The 25,914-nt window shown below is 38.8% G+C and overlaps 1 protein-coding gene across 7 annotated transcripts in view; it reads right to left on the reverse strand.

Moving 5' to 3' along the window:
• The window catches only part of LOC145319846 (uncharacterized), a 65,595-nt gene extending 46,124 nt beyond the window's left edge, over positions 1-19,471 (reverse strand). For 6 of the 7 annotated variants that reach the window (XM_080162239.1, XM_080162237.1, XM_080162236.1 and 3 more), the window contains exon 1: positions 19,395-19,471. The gene's annotated coding sequence lies outside the window, so the exon portion shown is untranslated. The remainder of the gene's footprint in view (positions 1-19,394) is intronic. The other variant, XM_080162234.1, reaches the window with a different exon arrangement.
• Positions 19,472-25,914: the final 6,443 nt, after the last annotated feature.

Below are 25,914 nucleotides of genomic sequence, written 5' to 3' on the forward strand. Positions count from 1 at the left end.
AATAAATCGAATTTTTTCTCTCGAATAGAGACTCCTATTACGTAACATTGCAAAGTATCGTAGAATATTGATAGAGACTCCTTCGAAACATTGCAAGGTATCGTATTATTTTTTTAAACCAAACATTTAAAGTGCCACTAGAGGCATCTAGGGGCGTAGCCGCTAGTTACTTATAAAGTAGTATACAGCTTCGCTATTATTTGCAAAAGTCATTCTGTTTAACTTGTGTATGTAAAATGTAGGTTTTAGAATATGCATGCACAGGGTTTTTAACAGGGGGCGGTAAACTTTCGTTGGGGTGAAAAATGCAGGAGTCTGGCCTTCCCTATTTCTTACATTAGGAGGGGTAGACACCCCTTCAAATTCCTTTAACACAGACCTTTGTTCTAGAACGTATAAGAAGTCGAATAACTAAAACAAAATGTATAAATCGTAAAGGTTAACTGTTTAGCATCTCTATATGTATTCGCTTCTCTCATTGACTGAAAACTGACAGTAAAGAATGAAAATTAATTCAATATACATATAATATCCTCTCTTTCTGCCCAGGGATCTAAAGGGATAAGACAATAGCCGATAAATATATATATAAATCCCCAATGATGATACACAAAATTCACTAAAAAGTCCCCAAAGTTGTTAAGACAACAATTTATGTTAACTTACAAAACTTTGGGGACTTTATAATAAAATAAAAGGTCCAATGTCTCCTCCCTCCCTGCTTTCTCCTTCTAAATGATATATGTTTCTTATTCTATGATAATTTATATACATCTATGACTACTTTTGTCTTGTTTTTTTTTAGAAAGTTTGACAAGATAATTAGTTTTGAAAATGTGAATTACATTGTAAAGTTAAGTTGCCAAGATGCACAGCACATCAAGGATCTAATGGGATAAGACAATGGCCGATAAATAGATGTACATCCACAATGATAATACACAAATTTACCCCTTCTGTAGATTACAATTAGTAGTTGAAACGTTTGGATACTCAACTTATAGAACCAACCTATAAAAATTTAATAAAAGTTGTTTCAACGAATAAGAAAACGTTATTATACAACTTTGGGGACTTTCCCCTCCCTCCCTGCATACCATCTATGCTTCACACAGAAAACAGAGCTGGATCTTTAAATCGTTTAATGGTGCGCTGAATCGGGGCGATCCAGTTCGGCGCACCTAGATGTTATTAGATTTCAATCTTTAAATCAAAATGGAATGGGCGAATCAGCGCGCCCAGTGGCGCGGTACTGGCGCGGCAATGGCACTCAACGGGTGTCATTGCCGCGCCAAACCGGGGTGAACTGGATCGCCCCGATTCAGCGCACCACTAAACGATTTAAAGATTCAGCTCAGGAATAAACAATAAAAACAAAACTATTTAACGGCAATACCCTACAAAAGGGTGCTAACTGCTAGAGTCATCTTGTATAATTACCAATCACTCGAACAACCAACGATTTGATTGTTCAAGCTTTATCTGAAAGTGCTAAGGATAGCAAGAGTACGTACAATTTCCATCGCCTCTAGTATGCCGTATTAGAATGGTCCAAAATCGAAATCGACACCTAACCAGCATAGAAGCAGTAGGTTTCATTACCAAATTTTAAACATTTTTCTAAATTTTGATTGGTTGATTCATTATGTTGAGTGTCCAAACGTTTCAAACACTTATTGTAATCTACAGAAGGGGTAATTTTGTGTATCATCATTGAATTGGTTGTGTACATTAATTTATTGGCCATTGTCTTATCCCTTTATATCCCTGTCATTGTTGCCTAAACACAAAGAAATATGGACCGCACATTTTGAATGTGTGAGTTACAAAAAAATTTATAATGTTGCAGGAATCTAAAGGGATAAGACAATGACAGGTTAATTGATGTACATCCCAAATAATGATACACAAAAATATTCCTTCAGTAGATTACAAATAGTGGTTCAAACGTTTAGACATAAACTCATTTTAATGAAGCAACCAATCATTCAATAAAAGTCTCTAAAATTGTTGAGCCAACGAATAAGAAAATGTTGTGATAAATCTTTGGCGACTAGTGTAATAAACACCCCAATATCCCCTCCCTCTCTGATAATGTTGCCCACAAGTTAATGGCCCAATAGAATGTCAGAAACGAAACACAATGTGCTATGGTAAGAAGAAAGTATATCGTACCACATCTAATAATACAAAGTAGCTTGATGTCTGTCCGTCTGTCTGTCTGTCCATCCGTCTGTCTGTCTGTCTGTCCGTCTGTCTGTCTGTCTGTCTGTCTGTCCGTCCGTCCGTCCCTTAAGATCTCGGTAACCACTAAACCGATCGGATTCTACTCTTCAGGGCATATATCTATTGGTCCTGTGGTGGTTTTAAGCTATTTTCTTGGGGGGTGGGACACCCACAAACCCCTAAAGAATGAAAATTTCTCCCCCCCCCCCCGTTAGTCGTAAGTCGCAAAGCACAAAATTTTCATGGATGGACAAACGAACAAAGTGATTTATGTAGCAAATGCTAAATGATTATAAAAAGAAAATATTTGGTAGATTAAAGAAAATTACAAAAATTGCTTAAAATATATGAATATATCTTTTTTTATCTTGACTAACAGATCAAAATACAAAGTAGCTTGTGTGCTGGATGCTCTTGTTCTATCTGGTATAGCAGCTGAGTAAAATCAGATTTCAAAGAAAGGGTTACGTAATAACAGTTAGTACTTCCAGACAAAGGTCGTGCAAGTGAAGGGTTGGGTGTCAATCGGGCGAATAGACGCTTTACACCAAGATTAAAAGACGTGAAGTAGGTTTCAAGGTGAGTTGAGAGGTCTGGAACCCGAAGCGACACCAAGGTTTGGACTGACACACAGACAAACGAATTAGAATTCAAGAAGGCTTTAATTTTCTTTTTTGTATAATATCTTCGACAATTATTGACCCGTAACATAGCGTGAACGGAAAAATGTGTAAAATTTCTCCTAAATTGCTATGGATACCTTTTATCTCTTTTGCATTTTAGGTCTAAGCTTTCTAAAACGTAGTTAAAATATCTTTAAATAATGTAGGTAATTTAAATTTGTGGACAATATAAATAAAAGTATACAATTAGTAGAAAATAAAGAGTTATTAAACTGTTAAGCTATTTTCTTTACACTCATACATACAGTGTGTTTTTTTTATGAGAACTTTTTTGAAAGCAATTTTACCCCACTTATAGTTATCAGAATTTAATGATTAATGGCTTATTTTCTTCGTTTTTTAATGCAATTAATAGAACAACAAAAAAATATTTCAGTTTTTATTTAAAAAGTACAGTAAAATCTAAAATTCAAAACTTAGGTGTCAACATCTAAAAATGGTTTTAGCGCATTTTTCTTATGCTCAAATATTCAACCTTTTGCAAGAATGGCTGCTAATCACTTCAAAGTGTAGCTAAAAATGTATACAGATACTATTAGGGACATGTACTAGAACATATTAAAGTTTGAAGGTCATATCTCAACCAGGCAGAAAGTACTGGCCCCCCAAAGTCGACTACAGAAAATCCAAATTTTTTTCTTGCAAAGGGTAGAAGATTTGGGCATGAGAAAAATTCACTAAAACCATTTTTATATGCTGACACCTAAGTTTTGAATTTTAAATTTTACTGTACTTTTTAAATAAAAACTGAAATATTTTTTTGTTGTTCTATTAATTGCATTAAAAACGAAGAGAATAAGCCATTAATCATTAAATTCGGACTATAAGAGGGGTAAAATTGCTTTCAAAAAAGTTCTCATAAAAAAACACACTGCATAAGCCAACCAATAAGAGAACGTGATTTTATAAAATTTTGGTCACCATAACAATTTAAAGCCCAATCCTCCTAGGAAATTATGGTACCAACATATGGCAGAAATCTAAAGGGATAAGACACTGATCAATAAATTGATGTACAATTACACCCTTAATTATCGTACACAAAATAACCCCTTCTGTAGATTAAAATTAGTGGTTAAAACGTTTGAACATTCATCTTAATAAATCAACCAATCAAATTCTTTAAAGTCACTAAAGTTATTAAGCCAATGCATAAGCAAACTTTATCATAAAACTTTAAGGACTTGTGTAATAAACAGCCCATTGTTCACCTCCCTCTCTCTCTATGAATATTTGGATATAAAAACCAAATTATATTAAGTAGCAAATGCTACGCTACTAATTCTCATAATTGTCACTTCAATCAGAGATCTTATGGGATAAGACAATGGACGATAAATTGATGCACAATGATGCTAAAATATATGAAACTTATAGGTGGAAAAGTTTGGACACTACTTTACATTATACCAACCAATCGAGATTCAATTTCAATATTTTTGCTACCGAATGAGAGAAAGTGTCAATGTCTCATGAATGACAATATAAAAATACTGCTTTGATTAAAATAATATACTTTAATTGGTCAATTCATTATAAAAGAAGGACAATTATTAAAAAGACAAAGTAAATTTCAAGAAAACAAGGATAACAACATCCATAACAGCGAATCTCAACAGCGTTAGGAACTTATGAACGGTCAAAAATTGAAAAGTAGAATCTAAATTTATAAGTCTAAACAAAATATTATGTAGATTTGTTACTAAATATTTTAATTACAATATACTGCTTAAGGGCATACTTACATTATAGGACTAATTTATAGAGAACATTGTCCCTGATTGTCCTAGGAATCACTATTCCAAAGATCAGATATATAGGATAAGTATATCACATAAGTTTTTCCAAAATAATTTAAAATAAACATGAAATGGGCATTCTGGTAACGAGTATTGAATTGCTACGCTTTTTCTATCGTAGGTCTTGTAAGTTTGAAATCGATTGGACAATTCTAACATGACTAAATGACTGTGGTCAATGTAACAGCCGGACGTACCAACCCTAATTACAGAAAATCTTTGCTGTTAATAAAACCCATACATTAAACACCAATTAGATGAAATTGCTTTTTTGTGTGAAGCATTGTGAAATATTACTGTACTTAGGTTTCAAATTAAATATGTTTTTAAAAAAAGCGAAGTCTTCCTATAATTTTGGGTAGGTCCGTCCGTACATAAGGCATGTTAGAATTGTCTTATCGATTTCAAATTTGTCCTGATGATTCCTGTAACAGTTTTTTTTAGGTTTTTTTTCTATGTACGTTTTTTTTGGACGGAGGAGGTAACCTCCCCTGAAATAGGTATAAACCTTCCTGGAACCTATTTAAAGCTTCACTGTAAAGAAGAACCCTATAGGTTCAGTGGTTATTAAGATTTAAATCCCATTACTTTTATTTAATGATTTAAAACAAAAATTATTTATCATATCATTTAACAACTCATTTCCTAATTTAGATTCCAATTACATAATGGCATTAAAAATAGAAAAACAGACATCCATCTTTAATAGTATCTGAGAAATAGGCAAATACTTCTAAAGTTAGTTAGTTCACGTTTAGTAGTAAAGGAAGAAGTAGTGCCGAAGGCACCGGCTAAAAAAACTAGTTTTAATCTTATGATTGTACATTTCTATATTCGTAGAAAACTGGATATAATACGATGCTAGACATAGTTTTTTTGTATTCATGAGAACCGGTTCCTATCCACCGGATTCAAATGAATACGAGAAAATAATTTATCATTCGTTGACTAAAAATCTTTGGGTACTTTTTTGAATTATGATTGGGGTTACAAACTTTTCAAATAATAATTGTTGTATAGACAGCAAGGGTAATCTTTTGTTTATCATCATCGGGATGGGGATGTACATCAATTTATCGTCCATTGTGTTATCCCTGCGACCATTGAATTCAATAGAAATTTTAAAGTGGCCACAAAAAACTTTAGGAAAAATGAAAAAAAAAATATGGACCTTATCTGATAAGAAAGAAAGCATTGAACCTTGTATAACATTTCTAAAAAAAAGCAGCAATAACAATTATACTTATTTGCTTCGCCCTAGCATCCAGGGGCTATATGCAAAGGGTGGGCCGAGTTTACAGAAAAATGGCTTAAAACCATTCCTGTAGATGTTCGAAGCTTTCCAATCGTTTTGTAAACTTTTTAAGAATATTGATTGGATAGTTCAAACTATCTGTCTTACTCTTAACCTCTAAACCAAGAAATTGCAATTTATATGTATTATCATAAGTGATGTAATAGTTATTTCTCGCATCGTATTATACACGTCTTTCCGCGGATATAAAATGTACAATTATAAGATTAAAACTAGTTTTTTTTAGCCCCATGGTGCCGAAGGCTTCGCCCCCAGCATTCAGGGGCTCTATGAAAAGGGTGTGTCTAGTATACAGAAAAATAGCTTAAAACCATCCCTAGGGTAAGAAGATTCCCAACCGTACTTATTAGTTTTGTGAACTTAAAAGAATATTGATTGGTTGGTTCAAACTAGCAGTATCTTAACTTTTTAATCAATAAATTTTATTTTCTATTATCATTTGTGATGTAAATAAATTTAAATAGTCTTATCCCTTAAGATCACTGAGAAATATGAAAAATTAATGCACTGAATATTCTGAATAGTCTGCGAATAATAATCGAGGAGTGGTTCTTCTTATTTTAATTTAAATGTCTGACTAGTAAGCGTATAGACATAATATAACTAGATAATCCTTCTCATCCCTTTTTTCGTCAAGCTTAAAAAAGGAAATTTAGCAGACAAAAGCCCTTGTTTATTTTTTGTAATATACGAGATCTATTCGAGAAGTAGCGCTATGAATTTTTTTGGCGATATAATTTTTAGAAAGCTTTCTTTACCCAAAGAAATTCAAGTATTCATAACTAACTTATCATGTGCTTCACATTATACGAGGGAAGAAATTTTACACGATATAATTAACCCATAAAAAAAGCTTCATCCTAAGAAATGCGACAATTTATAGCTGATTTATAATGCGTACGAAATGAAAAAGGTATGCCTTTACGTAATCAAATCTGTAAAAATGTTTGAACCAATGACAGGTCTGCGAAAAGGCTAAAAGGTCATGTCAGCTTGACATTATGTGCTAACCAGTGGCCCCGCCTCATGCTTTTGCGAGTATTTTATCCTCTATTAAAATAATTAGTTTTATAGCGTTTATATGGGGATATTTAATTTTTTGGATTATTTTCCTAAAAAAATGACATTTAAAGACCAAACTTAGCCTAAATTATCAGTGTATAAACAAAAAGCATTCCTATAAAGCAGACCAAATCAGTTTAGTGGATGCTAAAATATTTTGCTTTTAACGAAAGCATAGAGAGGCATAGTTATTCTTTACATGTTGATAGAAATATATGTTTTGACTTTTATATAATGTTTAAAAGTGAATTTGTTGTTGCTTTATATATGTTGTCTGATTCGTTGAGCTTCGCTTTTATGAATGTTGTCATCCATGTTTTAAATGCAACCTAAGGCACTGTTCAGTTTTTGTTAACATACATTTATTTTTAAAGCGAAGCTTTTCTATAATTAGGGTCGGTCCGTCCGTCCGTAACGGATAGCTCTTTTCATTAATTTAGGCATGTTAGAATTGTCCTATCGATTTCAAATTTTGCATGGTGATTCCTTTAGTAGTTAGGTACGATTTAGAAAGCGAAGCAACTCTATAATCATTACCAAAATGTCCGTACGTCCATTTTAAACATGTTGATTTTTTTACTTTTTTATCAACAAATTTTTATGTGAACTAATCATCTGATTGATCTGATTTTTGGTATATTGATTCCTGGTACAACAAAGTATAATGTAACAAGCGAAGCAACTCTATAATCAAGTCCTAGAAATGTAAGTATGTCCATAAACATTATCCTGAATCAAGCAATTTTTTTCAACAAATTTACTTACAATTTTGCTTTGACCCTTATACATTTATATTCTGATTATTCAGTTCTGACACTATACTTATGAATATTCAGTTCTGTTACTAGTGTTAATGTCCGTTTGTCCTACTGTGGTAATACGGCAACAGACGGACGGGTAGTTTACAGAATTGCTACGCAGTGGCTTATCATGACAAGCCTTCTGCACTAATCCCATTATATCACCATTTACCTCATGACCGCAGGTGACCCCGTTGCGCAGCGGTCAAACTGGCCTGGCTAAATATGGGGAGGGGCCACGGACACGCAGCTATCACGCGCCCCTCACGCAACTATACAACTGGGAGGCGCTGCCTCCCCTTTTACCACAGCTACCCCCACAGGCTGTCTACCGCCGTGGGCTACGCCCTTGTGTCCCACACCCCCTTCAAACCTAACCTATTGTTACAATCTATTTGTATATATATAGTAAACATCCATTGTAAATGTATTCAGTTAAATATATAATTTCTGTATGACTAAATCCTGCTAGTTTGTTTTGGTAGAATACTTCAAGGCTAGGGCTCGTTGGATTCGAACTCGCAACCGGTGAGCTGAAACGCTTCGGCTTACCACATCTTGGTGTCAGCGTGTTTCAATCGAGCCCTACAGAAATTAGCCTATTCTACCTCTGATTGGACCCTTTTGCAAGTAAGGGGACAGTCAGCTGCCAACTGAGAAGCCAACTGACCCGTGAGACGGCCTTTTTAGGTCGATTTTCCATCATTTGAACGCATTATGTAGGCCTCTGGCCTACGGCAAGCAGATTTAGCCTGCTAAAAGCGCCAGTTTACGGCGTTTTTTTCCGTACCGTGTAGGAGTAGCGCTAGGTGCGCAGCCACGGTAATCGGATAATTTAGCTCAGACGGCTACAAAACTGAGTCTAAATTGGCAAGTGTAGCTGGGACAAGCCCCAGGACACCCAGGCCAAACCTACGAGACGGACAGCTAAGTGCTGGTCTCCCTGAGAAGGCAATGTGTGGCTGCGAAGCTTCAGCACACAAGTAAGGCCTACCACTGCGACGGATAGCAGAATTTGAGCCAAAGGCACGGCAGGACGGGACATTCCCTGCCGCTGCCTCCCAGGATTCGAACCCGAGGCGCTGCAGGAAGGGCCATTCCCTACTGCCATCTTTCGGGATTCGAACCAGCGGCGCTGCAGGACGGGACATTCCCTGCCGCCGCAATCCATCTGACCCTTGCAGGACGGACATTCCCTGCTGCCGGTGCTTCCAGAATCACACCTAGAGCTCCTAGTGATAACTACACATAAGTGTGCATAAATGTCAACCAAGTGATAAAAAGAAATATAAAATTGTTGACCCAGTGATAATTGATAAGCTCTAGTGATTCGAAGCTACAGTATAAGCCACCACCAGCGGTCTACACACACACACCATGGTAAGCGATACTACCATAGCTGCGGTTCGGCCACCGCCGAAGTTTCTGCCGACCCCAGCCGAGCGGGAGGCCCCCCTGTCTCAAGGGCAGGACCTCCACTTCCCCTGCCACATCAGGGTGAGGTTTCCTACGCCTGACCCTGCCCAGCACGTACAGGTTGATGCCATGGTAGATTCTGGCAACCGTGTACCAGGGTCTGCCGTCATTTCTGAACACCTCATGCACGCAATGGGCGTGCAGCGCATGTTGGTTCCAGACAACACCCAAATCCTGACTGCTAATGAGGAAGGGCAGCCCCTTCAGGTAATTGGAAAATTATATGAATTATATATGGCAGTTTCACACACTCTTATACTCCATCTGTACCACGTGACTGTGGTACGGAATCTCTCACACCCTCTGAACCTAGGAGGGTATTTTCTCAAGGAGTTGGGAACTAGGCTCTGTTTCGACATGCAACCCCCCTGCTTGTGGGTGCGTGGGGAGTTTATCCCACTCCGTGGCGTCCCCATCGACCGGGAGACAGCCGAGAGAGAGTTGAGTTACGAGGGGCCTCTGCCAGGCCCACTGCCAGAGCAGCCGCGTGTAGTCGAGAAAGGCACGCACTGGGTGGATGCTGCGCTAAACGCCCACAGGGGGACCAACCTGCTAGCCATGGGGTTGCCCCCAGTGCCCAAGGTGCCTCTGGAGAACCTGCCAACGACGTTTCCCGAGATTTCCAGCCCTCCAGAGCCGATCTTCTCCGCCGACACCTTCATCAACGGCCAGCCGTGTCCACCTGGCCCCCTCTACCTGGGGCCCCCAGCAATCCCACCAGCCAAGTCCGAGTCCAGGCCCGTCAAGTCGCGGTCTGATGCACCAGGAGCCACGCTCGGCCCCCAGGAATCAGCCTCTCCCGGCGCCGTGCCCGTCAAGTCATGGCCGGACGCCCCCGGAGCCACGCATGGCTCCGATGCCTCAGCCTCTCCCAGCGGCGAGCCCGTCAAGTCGCGGCCGAACGCCCACGGAGCCCAGGCTGGTCCCGGCGCCCCGGCCTCTCCCAGCGCCGAGCCCGTCAAATCGTGGCCGGACGCCCTCGGAGCCACGCCTGGCTCCGACGCCTCAGCCCCTCCCGACGCCGAGCCCGTCAAATCGCGGCCGGTGGCTCCCGGAGCTGAAGCTGACCCCGTGCCAGCCACGTACAGGCTAAGCGCTGTCACTCCAACTGATGGCCAACCACCCCAACTCCGTACGGCCAAGAGGGTGGTCTTGCCTGGCCGCGGTGTCATGGCTGTCCCTGTTGAACTAGTGGGGCACCGTACCAAGGATGCCATCCAACTATCTGCCCCAGAACAGAGGTTTGGGGAGTATCTTGTCATCCCAGAAGGCCTGTATGCCCACAGGCCTGGCTCCGCCAGCGTGTTCCGAGTGCTGGTGGTAAATGAGGGAGAGATGCCTCTCCTGCTGAACGCCGGCCTCCCCGTGGCTGGGGAGCTGGTCAAGCCCGACATTCTGGAGGTTTCTGACAAGCCTCCCCCTCGTATTCATTTGTTCCAAGAGCCTGTTGAGCCCCCAGATATGCAGGAGCTATGGGCAGCCCTTGAGATGGAGGAGAACGAATTTCTGCGCAAGGACCCCCTGCTCAAGAAGGAGGTCTGGACCATGTTGTCAGAGTACAGAGACGTCTTCTCAAACTCTACCCCCGGCTGCACTGATGTAGTAGAGTTACAGCTGCGCCTCAAGCCAGGGACCCAGCCGATCCGCCAGAGATTTAGGGATCTGAACCCGCGGCAGGAGGCTGAGCTGGAGAAGCAACTGGACACCTGGCTGCAAGAGGGAGTCATAGAGCCGTCAGACTCCGCCTGGAGCAGCCCCCTGGTGCCCATCAAGAAGAAGGACGGGAGCACCCGCTGGGCCGTCGACTACAGGGCCCTCAACAAGTGCCTTGAGCTGGACAGCTACCCCTTGCCCAGGATCCAGCAGCTGGTAGAACGAGCGGGAGGACACCGCGTCTACAGTGCCTTAGACGCAATGGCTGCGTACTACACCATCCGAGTGTCCGAGGACAGCCGGCCCTGCACCGCCTTCACCACCCCCAGAGGCTTGTACCAATGGAAAAGGATGCCCTTTGGCCTAGCTACAGCACCATCTGTCTACTCCAGATTTATTGCAGGAGTCCTGAACCCATTAGGCACGGCCAACCTCCAGTCATATCTTGATGATGTCCTGACCTTTCACCAGGATACCTGGGCCCACCTGGCTAGGCTCCGGGAAGTCTTGGAAGCCCACCGCAGGGGAGGAATCCGCCTCAAGCCAGCCAAGACCAAGCTGTTTTGAGCCAAAGTGGACTATCTGGGCCACACCCTCAGCCGTGAGGGGATAGCCATGCAAGAGGATTATATTGACCGCATCCTTGACTGGCCGGCCCCCATCACCCCCAAGGACTTGCTGGCGCTCCTGGGGTTCTTTGGCTACTACCGCCTGTTCATCCCAGAGTATGCCGACCTCACCTACGAGATGAATCGGCAGAAAACGGCAAAGACACTGACCTGGACGGCTGAGATGGAAGCCCAGCTGCTACAGCTCAAGGACAAGTTTCGCCAAGCCCCCATCCGAGCGCCACCCAGGTTTGACTTACCGGCCGTGTTCCAGCTCACCACAGACTTCAGCAGCCGCGCCATCTCTGCCATACTCAGCCAATGCCAGGACGGCAAGGAGAGGCTTATTGCCGCCGTGGGGCGCAAGACAACCGACCCCGAGACTCGCTACCCGTCCTGGAAGGGAGAGATGGCCGCCATCATGTATGGAATTCGGAAATTCCACGGCATCTTGTCCTACCGTAGTTTCCAGATCAACACTGATTCCTCAGCCTTGCTACAGATGAAGTCGCTGAACACATCCACAGGGATGGTGGCCCGCTGGCAGGAGGAGCTAGCGGCTCTAGACTTCACTGTCTGCCATCGTCCTGGCACCCAGAACACCAATGCTGACGCCCTCAGCCGCTGGGAGGACGATAATATGCCAACAGCCACCGCCGAAGAATTAGCAGAGCAGGCTGAGTACATCCACACCCTTTGCCAGCTAGGGGAGCCCGCAGCTGGCAGGCCCGCTGCAGCACGGCTGGACCCAGCCAGAGTTTTAGAGGCACAGACACAGGATCCCCTCTTGCTCCATGTCCGCCAGTGGGTGGCCGACGGCAAAGCCCCAACTAAGGCTGAGCTGCGAGGCAAGGAACGGGACGAGCAGTAGTACGCCAGCCGCTTCGCAGCCCTGGGACTCGACGAGCATGGCTGCCTCACCACCACCGACCAGACCCTGACAGGAGAGAGGACAAGATACCTGCTGCCTTCGGCCCTCCAGCAGGACGTGTTTTTTCTGGCCCATGGGACCCCCATGGCCGGGCACTTTGGGATGGACGCTACTATTGCCCGCGTCGCCATGCATTTCTGGTGGCCCAACCTGTCCCGTGACGTCCGCCTGATGGTTCAGACTTGCCCTGAGTGTGTACAGAAGGTCACCAAGGAAAGGTTGAAGTTAGGGATACACGTGCCCTCCCGCCAGGGGTATCCACAGCAAGTCCTGTTTATTGACTTGGTGGGGCCCCTGCCAGAGACACCAGCCGGGAACCGCTACATCCTCACCTGTCAGGATGGGTTCAGCCGGTTTGTCAGCCTCTACGCCATCCCCAACAAGCGCACTCTCACGGTGGCTGAAGCCCTACTACACCGCCACCTGGCCACGTTCGGATGTCCCCTGAAGATCCACTCCGACAATGGGATGGAGTTTACTGGCCAGGTATTCAAGGAACTGGCCTCCAAGCTCGAGATTGGCCTGACACATCCACCGCCCTACAACCCGCAGTCCAACCGGGTGGAGAGGTTCCATCGGACGCTCAACACAGGCATGCGGCTGTTCCTGGACAGAGACGACAACAACTGGGAGCCACACTTGCCTGCCATTGCCTTCGCCTACAATACCAAGGCCTGCAGATCCACGGGCGTGACCCCGTTCCTGGCCTACTTTGGGAGAGAGGCCAAGCTTCCGGTGGACATGGTGCTCCGGCTGCCAGACACTGAGTATGCCTCAGTCCCAGCCAACGTCCAAGCTCTCCTGCAACGCTACCATGCCGTGTACGACGCAATCCAGCAGCGAGAGGAGGGAACCATCCGAAGGAGCGCGGCCGCCTACGAAGGCACGGCCAAGTACGAAGTTGGAGACCTGGTCTGGTATCTGGCCCCCCGCCTGGTGCCAGGGAAGTCGGCCAAGATTACCAAGAGATGGACTGGCCCTTGGAAGATAGTGAGACAAGCCACAGACGTCCACTATGTCATCAAACCTGCCTCTCCAACAGCCAAGATCTCGGAAATCACCGCGCATGTAGGCCGACTGCGCAAATACACCGGAGATGTAACTGCCCATCAGGGTGAAGCTGAAGCGATGTGTCCCCTTCTGATGACAGCCGTCCCCATCCGAGTGGGAGCTAAGAGGCCAAGCAACCTGGACCAGGCAGGCGCCCCCATGGAATTTTACGCGCCTTCCTCCATCGTTATTCCCCCCTTGGGAGCCTCCAGAGTGAGCCTAGGCCTCCGTGTCCAGTTACCAGCCGAGACAGAACTAGTCCTGCAAACAAGGCAAAACTTCCAACGACGGGGCCTGGCTGTCGCCAACCCACGGCTGGAAGCCAACTGGGAGTTGACAATGCTGATATCCAACCACAGCCAGACCGAGCAGCGAGTGTCCCGCGGAGCCTGTATAGCCAGAGCTGTCCTCCACCGAGCTGTGCCCCAGGAAGATGTTGTCGTGCGCAGACAGAGGCTGCCGTATCCCCAGGTTCAAGGCCTGGTGGCTCGGGAGCCCCGCAGCCCTTGAAGGGGAGGTTGTGGTAATACGGCAACAGACGGACGGGTAGTTTACAGAATTGCTACGCAGTGGCTTATCATGACAAGCCTTCTGCACTAATCCCATTATATCACCATTTACCTCATGATCGCAGGTGACCCCGTTGCGCAGCGGTCAAACTGGCCTGGCTAAATATGGGGAGGGGCACGGACACGCAGCTATCACGCGCCCCTCACGCAACTATACAACTGGGAGGCGCTGCCTCCCCTTTACCACAGCTACCCCCACAGGCTGTCTACCGCCGTGGGCTACGCCCTTGTGTCCCACACCCCCTTCAAACCTAACCTATTGTTACATTCTATTTGTATATATATAGTAAACATCCATTGTAAATGTATTCAGTTAAATATATAATTTCTGTATGACTAAATCCTGCTAGTTTGTTTTGGTAGAATACTTCAAGGCTAGGGCTCGTTGGATTCGAACTCGCAACCGGTGAGCTGAAACGCTTCGGCTTACCACACTACCGTTGCAGTGCTTCGCTTTTATGGATGTTGTCATCCTTGTTTTATTGTGATGCAACATCATTTTCGCATGAAGTCTGTATTTTTCAGATCAAAAATCCATTAATACCCAGGGAGGGAGAGGATATTGGACTGTAAATTAAAAAAGTACTCAAAGTTTTATAACTGTGTTTTCCTATCAGTTGGCTGAAAAACTTGAGATAATTTTATTGAATTTTGATTGGTTGATTTTTTTGTCTTTCTTATACTTTGGTGGGTATTAGGACACGCCATATTATCAAGGATTCAAAGGGATAAGACAATGACCGACAAATTAATGTACATCCCCAATGATTATACACAAAATTATCCTTTCTGTAGATTACAATTAGTGATTGAAAAACATTTTATCACTCAACTTAATGATCCATCCAATAAAAATTCAATATAGCCAGGGAGTAAGGGAGGGGACAATGGATCAAATATTCAATTTTTAGGAGTCTCAGACTTTGGGGACTGGCTTAAAGGGAATGTGCAAGAATTTAGCAGTTTCTGACTGAGTTTGGGGACTTGCGCATGAAATGCCGCTACTCGTTATGTATGTTTTGAATATTGCAGATGGGGAGAAGGGATAAGGGAAGTGGGGGCAAGGGAAATAAACAATCGTTGTGTTAGTTTGGAATGAAGCAGATGGGGAGAAGGGAGAAGAGAGGTGGGGTAAGGGGCAAGAAAAATAAACAGAATAAAAAGGGGCAGTCATATTCTTGCTAGCAGCTGGTCAGGTCCAATAATCTTTTAATATAAAAATCACACCAAAAAACCTCAATATATTCCATCAAAAACAAGTTGTGATTTCACTTTACATGACGCTATGGAAATCTATTATTTAATTAACAATCCCTTTATAATTTCCTACAAATTTATTGGATTAAACTGGATTTTATGCCCTTTCTTTGATAACTCTTATATTGAATTAATTGCCCATTGTCCCCTCCCTTACTCCCTGCAATATAGCCCACAAGTGGTTAGGCCAACTAATGAGAAATCGTTGTTATAAAACTTTGGGGACTAGTGTAATAAACAGCCTAATAACCCCTCCCCCCCCCCTGCCATATTATGGTAAGTGCCAGGGAGTAAGGGAGGGGACAATGGGCAATTAATTCAATTTAAGAGGGTTCGCTGAAAAGCAATGAAAACCAGATTTATCAAGAAAATTTTACCAAAATTGTAAAGGGATCATGGTAACCTAATTTAGAACAAAATTAGTTCTAAGAAAAAAATCATTTACTTGAAAATTAAATTATCAACACATCACAATGTAGTAAACATTCTGTAATTAATCACTAGAAAAATCTGGTTTAGAACTACCTCAACCCTTCTGATATATTTATAACTTACCCCTAAATTCATGCGGTTCTTAGATTATTTAATACATAAATATCACAGTAGAGTTTCTATACAAGAAAAGACATTTTCTTGGGAAAAAATATTTGTTAAAACCAGCGATAAATAACAAACTTTTCTGTCTGCATATTCAAAACTAGCTCAGCTAGTTAGCGGGGCATTGATGCGCAAGTCCCCAAAATCAGTAAGAATCTGCTGTATTCGTGCACATTCCCTTTAAGCCAGTCCCCAAAGTCTGAGACTCCTTAAAAATTGAATATTCGATCCATTGTCCCCTCCCTTACTCCCTGGGTAAGTGCAACAATTTTGTCCAGCCAAGTGTAAACTAACTTTTATCCTGGTGTTGCGGAAAAATAAATATAAAATTTAAGCAATTAATCAAGGACGTCTAAGCTTTTTTATGAGGGGAGTGGGGGTGGGGGGTAGGTGGTAAAATAGCGTGCCAATTTTTTTTTACATTGTTTTGGATGGGTGAAAAATCGAATATATTTTTTAAAAAGTCCCCAAAGTTGTTAAGCCATAGAATAAGAAAACGTTATTATAAAACTTTGGGGACTAGTGTAATAAACAACCCAAGGTCCCCTTCCTTCCTAACTATGGTTTGTACACACATACACGGTGTTTCAAAATTAACTGCGTTTTCCGGTTTTGAGAAACAACCAGAAGGAATATGAAAAAAAGGATAATAGGTCCATATTCTATGTAAAAATGTACATCAGATTTACTTAAAGTGTTTTTTGATATCTTTAAAAATGCGGCTGTACTGATTGGTACATGTAGGGGAAAAATGCTTGATGTTGAATATGAGATATCAATTAGATTGAAATAACTTGTATATTTTGCAACATATTGTTTTAAAAGTACAATATCAAAGTAGTAAAAGCTTAAATCAATGTCCCCATATGAAATTTTTTACATATTTTCTTTTTTGGCTCCATGCAAAGACCTTTTTAGGTTCTTCAGAATTTAGTTTTTTTCTATTTCTCTATGACAAAGTCATTTTTAGAAAAAAATCTCTATTAATACTGTGTGCATTGACAAATAAAACAAGTCACTTTTTATTTCATTTCAATATCTTTAAAAATAAGCAAGTTATCATGGTTTGAAATTGTTCGTAAAAAGTGCGTTTTCATTAATTACTTATGTTTTATAAGATGATCTCTTATAATCTGTCAATCAAATTAAGATTAAGGGGGGAGGGGCGAGGAACGAATATGAACAATTTTAATACTAAGAATTAAAATCCAAGCAAAAAGAATATTGATTTTTTATTTTAAAAAAGGCATTTTAAATTAAGTTTTAAATGTAATTATTAGATTATTTTGAAGTTTATGTTATAATGTTGTTTTCAAGTAAAAAAAAGGAATAAATTCAACGTTATAGCATAAAATTATTAAGAATACAATAACACACACACATTTCGAATTCTTTGGGCTCTAAAATGCGCTGTTGTTTTAAGAGATATTAAAAAACGCCTGTAACAAATTCGATGCATATTTTTATAGAGAATATGGACATATAATTATTTTTTTTGTACTCCTAATGGTTGTTTCCCAAATCTGGAAAACGCAGTTTTTTTTTAAACTCCCTGTATATATGTAAAATGTATATTTTTAGTTGATTAATAAGTTGTAGTAAGAACTGGACTTAAATGCGGAAGTAAATGTTTTGCTGTAGTATCCATTTGTCTGTCCATTGGACCATTTAGACCCCCCTCCCTCTTATTTTATATATTTATATGTAGGTATGCAATAGTCGACAATAATAATGTGAAATCTATGTCGCTGAAATAATAACATGTCGATTAAATGTCAGAAATGATTACTTTTGTTTAATGACATGACCAATGTAATGCTATATCCTTATACTAAAGTAACAGGATGTCTATGTGTTTGTGTGTTTGTTTGTACCGAAGGATCTCGCTAACCGCTGAACCGATCGGGTTCTCCTTAACAGGGTAGCTTCTCATAGGTCCCGGGAAGGTTTATAACTATTTTGGGGGAGGGTACCACCACCCTCCCAAGAGAAATAATAATAAATCGAAATTTTTATTTTAAGTATAGAGACTCCTACGTAACATTGCGAGGAATCGTATAAAGAGACTCTTACGCAACATATCGTAGAAACTTGAGCGCAACAAAAAAACAAACATTTAAAGTGCCACTAGAGGCTTCTAGGGACGTAGCCGCTAGTTAAGAATATTTTGACAAAGGGGTTTCCTTCAGGGGGGAAGGGAACATTGGGCTATTTATCAAACTAGTCCCCAAAGTCTTTTATAAACGTTTTCTTATTCGTTGGCTTAACAACCTTTGGGAATTTTACTGAATTTTGATTGGTCGGTTCATTTAGTTGAGTTTCCTAACATTTCAACCCCTAATTGTAATCTACAGAAGGAGTAATTTTGGGCCAATCCTAGTTAATTTAACCTCACATAAAAAAAATCATATTTAGAATTAAGATTACGGGAAGGGGGGGGGGTGGTATGTTGCTCTAGTGACTATTATGGGATATTGCCTATAATGCTTAGCGCAAATACGGGGGGTTGGGGGGAGCGTATTTTATGGATATCTTTGGAAATCTTTACAGAAGATACACAATTAAATTAAATGTTTAAATTATTTACATATATGTAAAGGGGATGTAACAATGCAAAAAGCAAAATAATCTTTTAAAAATTCTAAAAAAAAATATAAATGCGATTCTTTTTGAATGATATAATTTCTAATTTTTTAACATTATATGAAATTCAGCCACTTCAGACCATGACAAGGACTTATGGAGAACTCAATTGGTTCTGCAATTCTCAAAATTTTAAGATACAGACCAAAAAACCTCACTAATTTTTAATATAGAACCTAACATTTTAATTTCTATATCAGGCAAATAGTAATGGATATCTATATAAGTTTAACAATACCATATTTTATTAAGGATAAACAAACATTAAAACTTGTACTGTTAAAAATTTAATATATTGAAAATAATTGATTATTAAGCAAATAATTGTAAAATGACCTGAGAAACGCATAAATAATCACTTAATAACAATTTACAGAGTGCCACATCTAAAATTGTCCAATATTTAAAATTATTAAAAATGAAACATTTCATATGTTATTATACGAAAAATGTAAAATTGACAGATTTTTATATCTATCTTAAAATGTATAAAACTTAAACCTTTCATATTCGATTTTGACAATATTGATGTCAACAACAAAAAAATTATTTTATACTCAAAACAACTTAATTTTTTTTTAAATGCAAAGTAATATTTTGACTTCTTTTAGCCATATTAAGAATTTTAGGGTCGAAAAAAATATGATATATTTCTTTTTTACGAAGTTAAAATTGACAATCTAGCTTGAGCACCCTGTAAGTATGAATCACCGAGATATTAATTTCCTTGTGTTGTATAGTTGTATGTTGTATAAGTATATTCCGCGCGTGGGCTCTGCACCGTGTAAGCGCCAACCAACGACTGGCTACTTTTACGCTCACTTACTTACACTGTGATGCGCTTCACGTCTTTAACCATTTCAAAGGGCAGTCTTCGAGATACATTTTTCAGAGAGGGAGGGGACTGTTTATTACACAAGTCCCCAAAGTTTTATAACAATGTTTTCTTACACATTGGCTAAATAACTTTGGGGACTTTTAATAAATTTTGATTGGTTGGCACATTAAGTTAAGTCCCTAAAGTTTTATAACAATAATTTCTTATTCGTTGGCTAAATAACTTTGGGGACTTATATAAAAATGTTGTAATTTGTGTATCATCATTGGGGATGTACAATGTACATCAGTTTATTGCTCATTGTCTTATCCCTTTAGATCCCTGAAATTTTTAGGTGTATCACACCGTAAATTGAACTACAAAGCTTCCACTAGCTGCTACTTTGTCTACTCTTATAGTCTTTAAACTAGGGTTGGGCCGGATATATGGCCAACGTTCGCTATCCGGCAAAAAAAAATCAGCCGGATATCATATAACTGAATAGTTTTAATATCCGGTATCCGGCCGGATAACCGGCCAGACCGGATATCCGGCCCAACCCTACTTTAAAGGGCGAATATAGGTTGAATATAATATGGGCTCAAAAAAACTGTGCAATTCCATAGATTATAAGTAACTTTAAGATATTGACATATCCAAATGTATAAGTCTGTTATAGCTTAAAACCTGAACATTCTCAGGATAAATTTATGTAATAAGTGTGGTTCCCTAAGAACTCCAAACACCCTAGCATCACACAAGGCTTCGGTTTAAGGTTGAATTAAAAAGCTTTCGTTAAATGATAGTCGTAATAAAAGTGGAAACCAGTTATCAATCTATTTTTTTGTATTGTGGATTGTTTCTTCCTTGACAATATTCCCCAACAAAGTGTAAAGTATATGAATTTTATTTTTTAAAAAAAACCTTTACAGGAGAAATTTTATTTCATGTAAGTATAAAAATTATATGGTAATTGTTATAATTAATTTAAAGAGGACAAAAATAATAGGTGAATAGTGTTTTTTTTCTTATATTTTTTTCTGGAGAAAATCTGGCGATCGGTGCGTTTGTGTGGTGAACTGAAATTAGTTTCCGAATGTGAACACATTTTCCTAGGTGTTTCCCAATCCTATCTCAATAATTGCTACTAGCTAAAAAACCTTCAAAATTCCAAAAAAAAAATCTAAATTTGAAAAATTAAAACTTTGAATGTATAATGTATAAATCGTTAATACATTCAAATTTAGATTTTTTTTTTGAAGTTTGAAGGTTTTTTAGCTAGTAGCAAATATTGAGATAGGATTGGGAAACACCTAGGAAAATGTGTTCACATTCGGAAACTAATTTCAGTTCATCGTTTGTGTGTGTGTGTTGAAAAATGCGTACTAGGGTAATTATATCATCAAGAATTAATCATTGATCTTTATACAGAAAAAAAAACTTTAAAACGTATTATTTACCCTAGTAATTACTCCGGAAGCAAATTGACGCAAATTATTTTATGCTTTTTAAAAAATCAATAAAATAGTATATAATATAAAAAAAATAAACACTTTAATTATCAATTAAGATGCATGCCAATGTAATAATCAATTAAACTTAAGAAAACTAGTCAAAAAAAGTCTTGTAAAGGGGTAAAATAAACGATTTTGTTGACTTTCTCATTTATCATATGTTGAAGTAAAAGCAAAAATTGCAAAATCTACTTAAGGATTTTTTTGATTTTTTAAATTTAACATAGATATTTTAAAAGTATGTAATGGCACCTTTCATATAAGCTCATATCATATTGAAACTATATTCGCCCTTTAAACCCTGTGTGATTCTCCATACCGTACCAAAAACCGCAACAAAAAATGTTTCTATTCTTAAAAATTAGCAAATTTTATCAATTTATTTTTAAGCAAAATGTAGAAGCAAAGCTACTCTATAATTCACTTTGTCCGTCAGTCAGTCAGTCCATAACGCTATGGGGGAAATGGTCAGCTCCTAGTCAGCTCCTATAAAAGATAGAATGCTGAAATTTTTTGACAATATTCCTATTATTAAGGAGCACAATTAACTATAAAACATCAATGGCGGTCGGACCGCTTTTTAGCAGATTTAGGCTATTTTTGTATTTTTCTCCATATCTATGGTGTTTATGGTCTGATTTCCAATTTTTTTTCAGTTATAAATATCAAAATTAATTTTCATGTGGTTTAAAGAAAGCAAATATGACGGTCAAACTGCCTTTAAGCAGACTTTAGGCTATTTTTGTATTTTATACATTTTTCTCCATACCTTTGGTGTTTATGGTCCGATTTCCAAAAATTTTTCAGTTATAGATATCAAAATTAAATTTCCTGTCGTTTAAAGAAAACAACCATGACAGTCAGACTTTTTGCAGGTTTTTGGCTATTACTAAATTTTTCCCTTATTTTTCCATTTCTCTTATGTATATAGTCTGATTCTCCAAATTAAGGATATAAAAATTCAATTTCCTGTTGTTATAAGAAAACAACCATGGCGGTCAGACTGCCTTCTAGTAGGTATTTGGCTATTTTTATATGTTTACATATTTCTCCACATCTTTGCTGTTTTTGGTCCAATTTTAAAACTGTTTTGGGATATCAGTATCAAATAATTTTTCCCATTGCATTTTTATAAGCATCTTTAATGTAATTTACTTTGACCGTCATCATTATACAAAATAAAACAAGGTTTCATGTTTTTTTTCTCCAATAAATATATTCTTGATTTTAACAAATCCACTTTAAATTTACTTGTACGTATTCCCATTTATGATTTTTTGTGCTTCGCTACTTATGGATGTTGTCATCCTTGTTTAAAGTGTAGATTAGAGAGTATCCTTTCAAGCTCTAAATCGTACACTATACTACAAACCCCTACTTCATTTCAGACTTTTTTCATGGATTAAGGGAGCGAGGAGGTTGGATTATTAATTATTCACCTATTTTCCGCTATTAATTTAAAGCAACTATTGGTAAGTAATCATTTAAGAATTTGGAGTATTATTTTGTATCCTATGTCCTATACCTATAACCCTGATTTTTCAACATTCTTCCCTAAGTTTATGTAGTAGTTGGTTTGTGTTTTTGACCATTATGGAGTGTCCCCTCCCCCTGTTTTTAAAAGCGAAGCTTTTTTATAATTAGGGTCGGCCCGTCCGTACGTCCGAACGTCCGAACGTCCGTCCGTAACGGATAGCTTTTTTCGTTAATTTAGGCATGTTAGAATTGTACTATCGTCCTAAAAATGTAAGTATGTTAATAAAAATTATCCTGAATCAAGCAGTTTTTCAACAAATTTACTTACAATTTTGCTTTGACTCTTATACATTTAAATTATGATTATTCAGTTCTGACACTATACAAGTGTTAATGTCCGCTTGTCCTACCGTTTCAGTGCTTCGCTTTTATGGATGTTGTCATCCTTGTCATAAGCTATCTTTTCATCCTTATACATACAATAATAACAGGATCTGTGTCTGTCTGTGTTTGTGTGTACCGAAGGATCTCACTCACCACTGAAACGTTTCATTTTATGCTTTCCCATGTATTGTACTTTGTTGTCCTATGAATCATTATTCTAAAAATCTGATTATTCGGATAATTTCATCACATAATTATTTGTTGTTAAAAAGTTAAAAATCAACATGTTTAAAATGGACGTACGGACATTCTGGTTACGGTTATAGAGTTGCTATGCTTTCTAAATCATACATAAATACTACAGGAATCACAATGCACAGTTTGGAATCGATAGGACAATTCTAACCTATTTAAATTAACGAAAAGAGCGATCTGTCTGTGACGTACGGACGGACGGATCAACCCTAATTATAGAAAAGTTTCGCTTTAAAAAATTAAGAATATGCTTTAAAGGTGCGTTTAGAGATTATGGCTCAAAAAATAGAACCCCCTCCTCCTCGACGAGTTATTTATGCATTATTGATTTATGGCTATTCCAGATTATTTGTAGGCCTTCTTATGCCGCTTTAAACAGTATGCGGGCATGATCTGTACAATCAGCCGTTTTGCAGCTAGCCGCCTTTATAATTAATAGATTTTTGGAAAATTGCGTTACCAGCAATATTTTACCGTGAACTGCAGTAGATCCAAAAGGGTTGTTAACCCCTAACGAACATAGCCGTATGAACATAATTAGCTAAGAATAAACAAGGATGACAACATCCATAAGTAGCGAAGCTTAAAATTATTAAACGACATCTAAAAAAATAATCTTTAGAGTATGTCATATATGTAAAATATTGACTTAATTAATCCCTAAAAATTTCAGCCGTTTATCTTAAACAGGAGTCAAGAAAATCTCAAAAACTTGAAAAACTAGGAATAGATGTAGCACCCCCCCTCCCCCCCCCACCTATAGGAATATCTTAATTGAACTTGATGGAAATATGAAGACTATAAACTTATTCAATCCCTGAAAATTTCAGCCGTCTATCTTGTATAAGATTCGTAAAAAATCAAAATTGGACAAAACAATGTATAGATTAGATGAGTATATGTCATAGGAATCTGCACTAAAAATTAGGGTTGGGCCGGATACATTTTTGGCCGGATACCAAATATCAAGCAGATTTCTAATGCCGGATATCCGGTTCCGGCTGAATATCTGGCCAACGTTTGATATTCGGCAATTTACCGGATAACCGGATATCCGGCGTAGAAAATCAGCCGGATATCATGTAACTGGATAGTTTTGATATCTGGTATCCGGCCGGATATTGAAAATAACCGGATATCCGGCCAAACCCTACTGAAAATTTCAGCTGTCTATCTTGTATAGTAGCTGAGAAAATAACGTTTTCCAAAATTCATTAATTACGGACAGTCGGACGGACGGACATTTGGAATTAAAGTAGCTTCGCTACTAAAAAGGGCAATTTGGCTTCGTCCCAAAATAAATTGTATTTTACAAAAAATAAAATTAATGTTGCAATCAATGAATTATGTTTAAAACGTTTACATGCAAAAGGTTATTCAACTTAAAAAGTTTTTTTTTGTAAAACACAAAATACAAATAGACAGATTTCTAAAATAGATTGTATTTTTATGATAAATTATCTATTTTTAGTAGCGAAGCTACTCTATAATTTGAAATGTCCGTCTGTCCGTATGTCTTAGTTTGGGGGAAACGTGATTTTCTCGGCTCCTATAAAAGATAAAAGGCTGAAATTTTTTGACAACATTCCCATTATTAAGGAGCACAAACAGGTTTTAGGCTATTTTTGTATTTTTCACATTTTTCTCCGTATCTTTGGTGTTTATTGTCCAATTTCCAAAATTTTTCAGTTTTAGATATCAAAATAAAATCTCCTATCATTTCAAGAAAACAACTATGACGGTCAGACTGCCCTTAACCAGGTTTTAGGCTATTTTTTGTATTTTTCACATTTTTATCCATACCTTTGGTGTTTATGGTCCGATTTCCAAAATTATTTCAGTTATAGAAATTAAAATTAAATTTCCTGTCTTTTCAAGAAAACATCAATGGGGTCAGACTGCCTTTTTGCAGGTTTTTGGCTAGTTTTAATTTTTTAAATTTTTCCTCATCTTTTTGGTGTTTGTGGTCCTATTTCAAATTTTTTTTGTTAAAAATATCAAAATTAAATTTCCCGTTGTTTTGAGCATCCAGTATGTAATTTACTTTGACCGTCAGTTTGTTAGTCATAGTACTGATATACATATAATTATTAAAAAATCAAAAACAAATGTTGAAAAGGTTTCGTGATTTTTCCCCAATATACATGTTTTTGACAACTAATCTATAAATTCTTATACATAATTTTCGTGCTTCGCTACTTATGGATGTTGTCATCCTTGTTTGAATCTAAGCTTCTCTGTAATTCCAAATATTCCTGTACACAGTGTACATATATCGTATTGAGGGGATTGTGAATTTCTCCGCTGCTATTTAAGATAACGGTTGAATTTTTAAAACAGATTTCTTTCAATTTTTGTAAAGTTCTTCCACAGTTTTCTCGCTGTGGCGGCTACAGCCAGCGACTGCCTCAGAACGCTGCCGCCAAGGGCGTTAAAGGTTTTTTTATTTGGGGGATAGTAAAAATTTTGAAGGGGGGAGGTCATTTCCTACGGAACCCCCAAAGTAGGGGTAAATTTTATATATAAGGGGGGGGAGGAGATGAAAATTGTCTAAAACCTTTTTTTGACGTCTCTGGCTGCCGCTGCTGATTATTTTTGATTTTTTTTTTGTAAAATTTACCTGAAAAATTGTCTTTCTGGTAAAAAAAAACGCAATTTTGAATGTATAGTAAAACAAGAATGACAACATCCATAAGTAGCGAAGCTCAAAAATTATGATTGTTTAACAGGAAAAAAAATACTGTAAAGCAGTGTCCTATAATAAATATTAATATTGGTAAAATAGGGAAATCACCACAC

The sequence above is a fragment of the Acartia tonsa genome, chromosome 5 (assembly GCF_053477335.1).
Source record: "Acartia tonsa isolate MP-2025a chromosome 5, ASM5347733v1, whole genome shotgun sequence".
Classification (NCBI taxonomy): Eukaryota; Metazoa; Arthropoda; class Copepoda; order Calanoida; family Acartiidae; genus Acartia; species Acartia tonsa.